The 5,529-nt window shown below is 32.1% G+C and overlaps 1 non-coding gene and 1 pseudogene across 1 annotated transcript; both read left to right on the top strand.

The window, feature by feature from the left end:
* LOC107493760 (60S ribosomal protein L18-2-like) overlaps positions 1-5,145 on the top strand; it is a 9,433-nt pseudogene extending 4,288 nt beyond the window's left edge.
* Positions 4,006-4,085, top strand: LOC127739994 (small nucleolar RNA snoR53Y). The gene has a single exon (XR_008000735.1). It is a non-coding gene; the product is annotated as a small nucleolar RNA snoR53Y (small nucleolar RNA).
* Positions 5,146-5,529: the final 384 nt, after the last annotated feature.

Raw genomic sequence — 5,529 nt, 5'->3', positions numbered from 1 at the left:
GATCAATCTAGTTCATGTCCCTTAATCTAATGGGACAATGCAATCCCTCTATCATTTCTGTCATTAACTTGCAACGAAAATTACTTATGTAGCATATTTGGGTGATGAGCTGGCACATTCAATGTCATACTGTCACTGTCAAATTGATTAGGGGCCTATTTGTTCTTAAATCCGAATTAGTCAAAGACCTATTTATCCATATTCACTTTGACAAAACAACGTTATTTTGAGGTTAAATTAGTTAGAGGCTTGTTTATCAGAGACCTATTTATCGACACTAGTAGAAATCGGACGCTGCTCTAAAAAAAGTCTAGACCTCACATTCAAACCCAAAAATAACTCAATTTTAGGTAATCTTCGGAACAACTAGTATTATAGAATTGTAATTAAAATTTGGAGTCTCTTAATCTCTTTTGTAGTAGTTTTATAATAATACTTGATATATGAATGAATTTTTAGATACTAAACAAGTAACATTCTTAATGTTTAAAAAATAATAATTTTTTATTATTATCTTTATGCAAAAATACTCACAAAATTTACACGATAAAAAACTACGAAGAGTGACATCAAGTCAATAAAGTTAACTAGCACATATTTCAACAAAGTTGGTCAATTTAATAATAAAATGATGTTTACATATATAAAGTTATAGATAGTTCAGTCTAAATCATTATATATGACTGTATATATCATATTCAAAGCCTAGTATGAATATTATAACTTTCATTATATGTGTCGCATATGTTAAATATTGTGATCAATAATTTTTAAATTGTCTTTTAATTTTTATTAATATTTGTTGTTCTTATTTGCATAATTTTTTATTTATATATAAAAATTACATTTAGAATTATTTACTTAGTTTTATAATAAATTATATTTTAAATTTAAATAATTTATTAATTAATTTATACTTACTATACTGGACATTTAATAATTTATTGAAAAGATAGTAATATAATGAGTGTCATAATAATAAAAAATTAATTTGAAAAAATTATTGTATCAAAATTTTTTTTAGAATAAATAGGTTTCTAACAAATAAGTTCTTAATTAATTTGACTTCAAGACTATATTATTTTGTTAGAATGAAAAGGGACAAATAAATTTCTGATCAATTTAAATTTATAAATAAAAATGTCTCTAACAAATCTGGCAATAAAAATATGGTAATTAATGTGCCAGCACATTACCCAAACGTACTACTTAAGTCATTTTTGTTATAAGTTAACAGCAGAAATACGAAAAAAATCGCTTTGTCCTATTAGATTAAGAGACAAAGATCAGATTGATCATTTTTTTTTTTATCAAAAAGACAAAGATCAAATTAATCATTTTTTTTACCAACAAATACTTTGTCTTTAGAAATAATCGTCAAAAATTAAATTGTGTATTTAGTCTATATTTGTTTTAGGAGAAGAATATGGAAAAATTGACAGAATTTATAGTGTTGGAAAGAATGAAGCTGAGGGTAAATTTGAGTTCGTTTGGATTTAGTGCAAGCGTGCGGTGACACTGGTACATCAAAACTCAAACTCCTCCGAGGTCCCAACAAAATAGAAATTAGAGTTTGAAAGTTGAGTTGTAACCCCCATAGACTTTATACACAAAAAACTTGAACTCACAACGTGGGTCACGCGTCACTACTACCTAGGCGAGAAGACAATCCTGTCTGCATAACTTTTGGATGCAAAAGTAATGCCTTAATCATACAAATGGAACTGTGGTACACTCAGACAATTTTCCAAAGTTTCAAGAGCTTACTACCATTAGTGTATAAACAAAAGAAACTTTTTTCTTTTTGAAATTTAAATTAAAGGTGCAGTAGTAAGTGGAAATGAAAAATGACCCAACGCCGCCCTTAATTGGAATGTTGCAAGACATTATATATAAGCAATTCTAGTGGTGAGTTTTAACCTTTACCTGACTAAACGAGGTGAATGATGCATCCAGTACTTTTGACACAAATTAGTATTTTGTTGACCGGTTTTTGCATGAAATTCCTAAAGACCTCATTGTTCAAAATTGTTTAATAGTCTTTTTAAAAAATAAATATTTTCATAAAAGTCCCGTGCTGAGCAGATGGACCTACAATAATCCATTAATGAATCATTTTGTGTTTTTTTTGGTCATGTACATCATTTTGCTTTGAACAAGCCAAACACGTATAAGAAACTAAAGCAAAATAATAACATGAAACCATTGACAATAAAAGAAATTAATGAACATGAAGTGCATGCATGAAGCTGCTCAAAATGGATACAAGTTTTTATTATTGATCCTACAATTTCCAGCAAATACTTCATATGTAAATATAAGTTCTTATTATAACCATATGCATATGCATATGGATTAGAACAAGAATCTTTTAATTTTTAAATATATAAGTATTACAATAATATTCTCATAAATTATACATATAAGTTTTACAATGATATTTTTATAGGGTGCTTGACCCCAAAAAGTCCCAGAAGATTGCTATTTTGCTTTGAGCGTTTAATGTAACTATTAATGAAGCTTGTGAAACTCTAGGGAAACTGAAACTAATGATTAAGTAAAATAGTTACTCTGTTTACTAAAAGAAAAAAGGCCCGTAGCTACATTTTTTTTGTTATGTTTTAAAAGCGTGGCCAAAAGAGGTCAATTGCTACGTTTTTATGAGTGTGGCGATTGATTAGAGATTTGTCCATATTTTTTCTTGCTACGCTTGAAAAGCGTGGCAAAATGGGTCAATGGCCACACTTTTATGAGGGTGGCAACTGATTAAAGATTTGGTCACGCTTTTTATTGCCACGCATTGGTCAATGGCCGTGCTTTTATGAGGATGACAATTGATTAAAAATTTGACCACATTTTTTTGTGCCACGCTTTAAAAGCATAGCCATAGATAGCAATAGGCACGCTTTATAAACGTGCCAATAGAGTAGGCATACTTGACAATTTTTAAGCGTGCCAATAGGTATGTTTAATATACTGAGCAAAAACACTTCACTGTTAACACCTACACTTAAATGTTTTTCATCATTCTTCATCGTCCCAGAGCTTTTTAATCATATCGCACCTCCAACCCTAACCCTGCTCCCTCCGTCGGCGCTCCCTCCGTCTCAAAGCCTCCATCGTGCTCATTCTCTCGTAAGCCCTCAAAAGTTGCTCCTTCCTCTATGGCTGAAACCCGTAATGCTCTGTTTCTCCTCCTGTATTGCCGGTCTCTGTCTCCTCTTGCGTGTGGCTGTGCTGAAGCTCCATGGGAAAGATATACAAGGGATTCCATGGGAGAAGCTTAACTACAACTACAGAAGTACTGCGAGACTCAATTGAAGCAGTACAAAAACTACGAGAACCTCTCGCATTCTCGCAATGATCTCGACAAGGTGAACGCCTCAACTGCTTCACGCTTTCACTTCTAATTCAGATGAAATTATGAATACTAATTCTAATTCTTTTCTAAACTTTCTGTTTATTTATTTATTTGGCAGGAGTGTTTGGAAGTGCAGAAGGGGAAGGCCTTCTATGACTTCCAGTTCAACACAAGGTTTGTAAAATTCATAATTGTGCATTTTCAGGTAGAGACTTTTGTTCATTTATACTTAAACTTTGCTAATTCTTAGGCATTGTTGGGGAAAGTGGGTTGTTTCATTTGCGCTGCTATGTGTTTGATTTGAACAGAGCTTGTAATCATTTAAAAATTATTAAAAACCATAAATCCCTGCTTATGTTCCTTGCTTGGATAAACTTTTATCATATAGTTAATTTTTTGCTTCTTTGAAACGATTTAATCATGTGGATGTTTGCTACACTGCACCCAAGGAGTTCTTATATTTGCTATGCATAATTTCTGGTGTCCATTTTAGCTCATTATTAGTCATTAATTTTAAGATTGTAGATTAGGATCTAAAACAAACATATGCTCTAATATGTACCAAATTCTGATTAATAATGTTCTGAATAATAACGTTATGATTTATGCTTTTTAGTAATACTTTAGTGCTTGTAATTCGCAAGGTTCCCAATGGTGCTGTTATTCTTTACCATGCTAATGCTGAATAACATTTGATTATTCCTTTTATTATACTGAGGGAACTCCTTTAACTATAAATTGTGCAAATTTTGATCTGTTTTAAAGATTTATTTGTTCTTTATCAAAGTATGTATTTGGACGGTTTTGATTTGGTGTGACAAGATTAGCTTGACCGCTTCCTTGTGAGGAGGACCGGCAGCCATTTCAATGCCGTGATACTAAAGCGCTTGTTCATGAGCAAGGTTAACTAGTCTCCATTTTCTTTGTCACATTTGATTAAGTTCATGAAGAGCAAGGTTTGTTTTTCCCTCTCTTATCTTTCTCAGAGGTAAGATAGGAATCCTTTCAAGTTTTGAGTACTTATACTCTCTAATGGATGTTTGTTTTTTTATGCTGAAAGGTAAAATTGTCGTGGTAGTGGGAATTGTAACCAACGATATCAGAGCGTTTGAAGTTCCTGCATTGAAGGTTACTGCACTCAGGTTTACAAAGACTGCACGTGCTAGAATAGAGAAGGCTGGTGGTGAATGCTTGACATTTGATCAGCTTGCACTTAGGGCACCTCTCGGATAGAACACGGTATGTATAGATTAGATATATAATACACTTACTAGTTTCAAATGATGTCTATGAGTATGACATATAAACTTATCAATAGATATTTGAGCTGGACTGGTTCAAACAATATTTATACCGTTTGATTGAATGAATCATATGAAACCAAGTATATATTTGTTTGTGAATTATAATGGTACTATGCATTATGATAGGTTAAGTTTGGAAATGTTAAAGTGATCAGTTTTTTGATGGTTAATTTGGTTTATATATTGTTGTATGAATGTAGGTCCTTCTTAGAGGCCCAAAGAATTCCAGGGCAGCTATAAACACTTTGGTCCTGCTCCTGGTGTTTCTCATAGCCATACCAAGCCTTATGTACGATCTACGGGAAGGAAGTTTGAGAAGCTTGTTGAGAAATCAGAGATTTTGAACTCGAGATTTATTTTATATTTGAGTATTAATTTTTTAATGTATAAAATAATTATAGCAAAAATTATATATGACGCTAATTATTGTTTGATTTGTCTTGTAACAAAAATTGCATACAATATTTATAGCTTTGGTAATAAAAAAGAACGAAAAATTTATATTATGCACGAAAGAAGGTAAAGTCAGAAAAATGATTTTTTATTTTAATTTGATAAGGCTATTGCCACGCTTTAAAAGCGTGGCCGTATCTCTCGCTATTGCCACACTTTAAAATCGTGGTCATATCTCTCTCTATTGTCAAGCATTGAAAGCATGGCCATATCTCTCTTTATTGGCATGCTTCAAAAGCGTGGCCAAATCGTGGCCATATCTCACATATAGGCATGCTTTTAAAACGTGGCCATATCTCTTACATATGGACACACTTTTAAGCGTGCCAATCTGTAAAAGCGTGGCAAAAAAAGCGTTGAGATAGAACAATTGGCACCCTTACAGATGTGACCCTTTCAAAAGCGTGCCGG

This window comes from Arachis duranensis, chromosome 6, assembly GCF_000817695.3.
Source record: "Arachis duranensis cultivar V14167 chromosome 6, aradu.V14167.gnm2.J7QH, whole genome shotgun sequence".
Classification (NCBI taxonomy): Eukaryota; Viridiplantae; Streptophyta; class Magnoliopsida; order Fabales; family Fabaceae; genus Arachis; species Arachis duranensis.
Note: the sequence above shows the minus strand (reverse complement) of the source record. Positions and strands in the feature narration are given on the sequence as shown.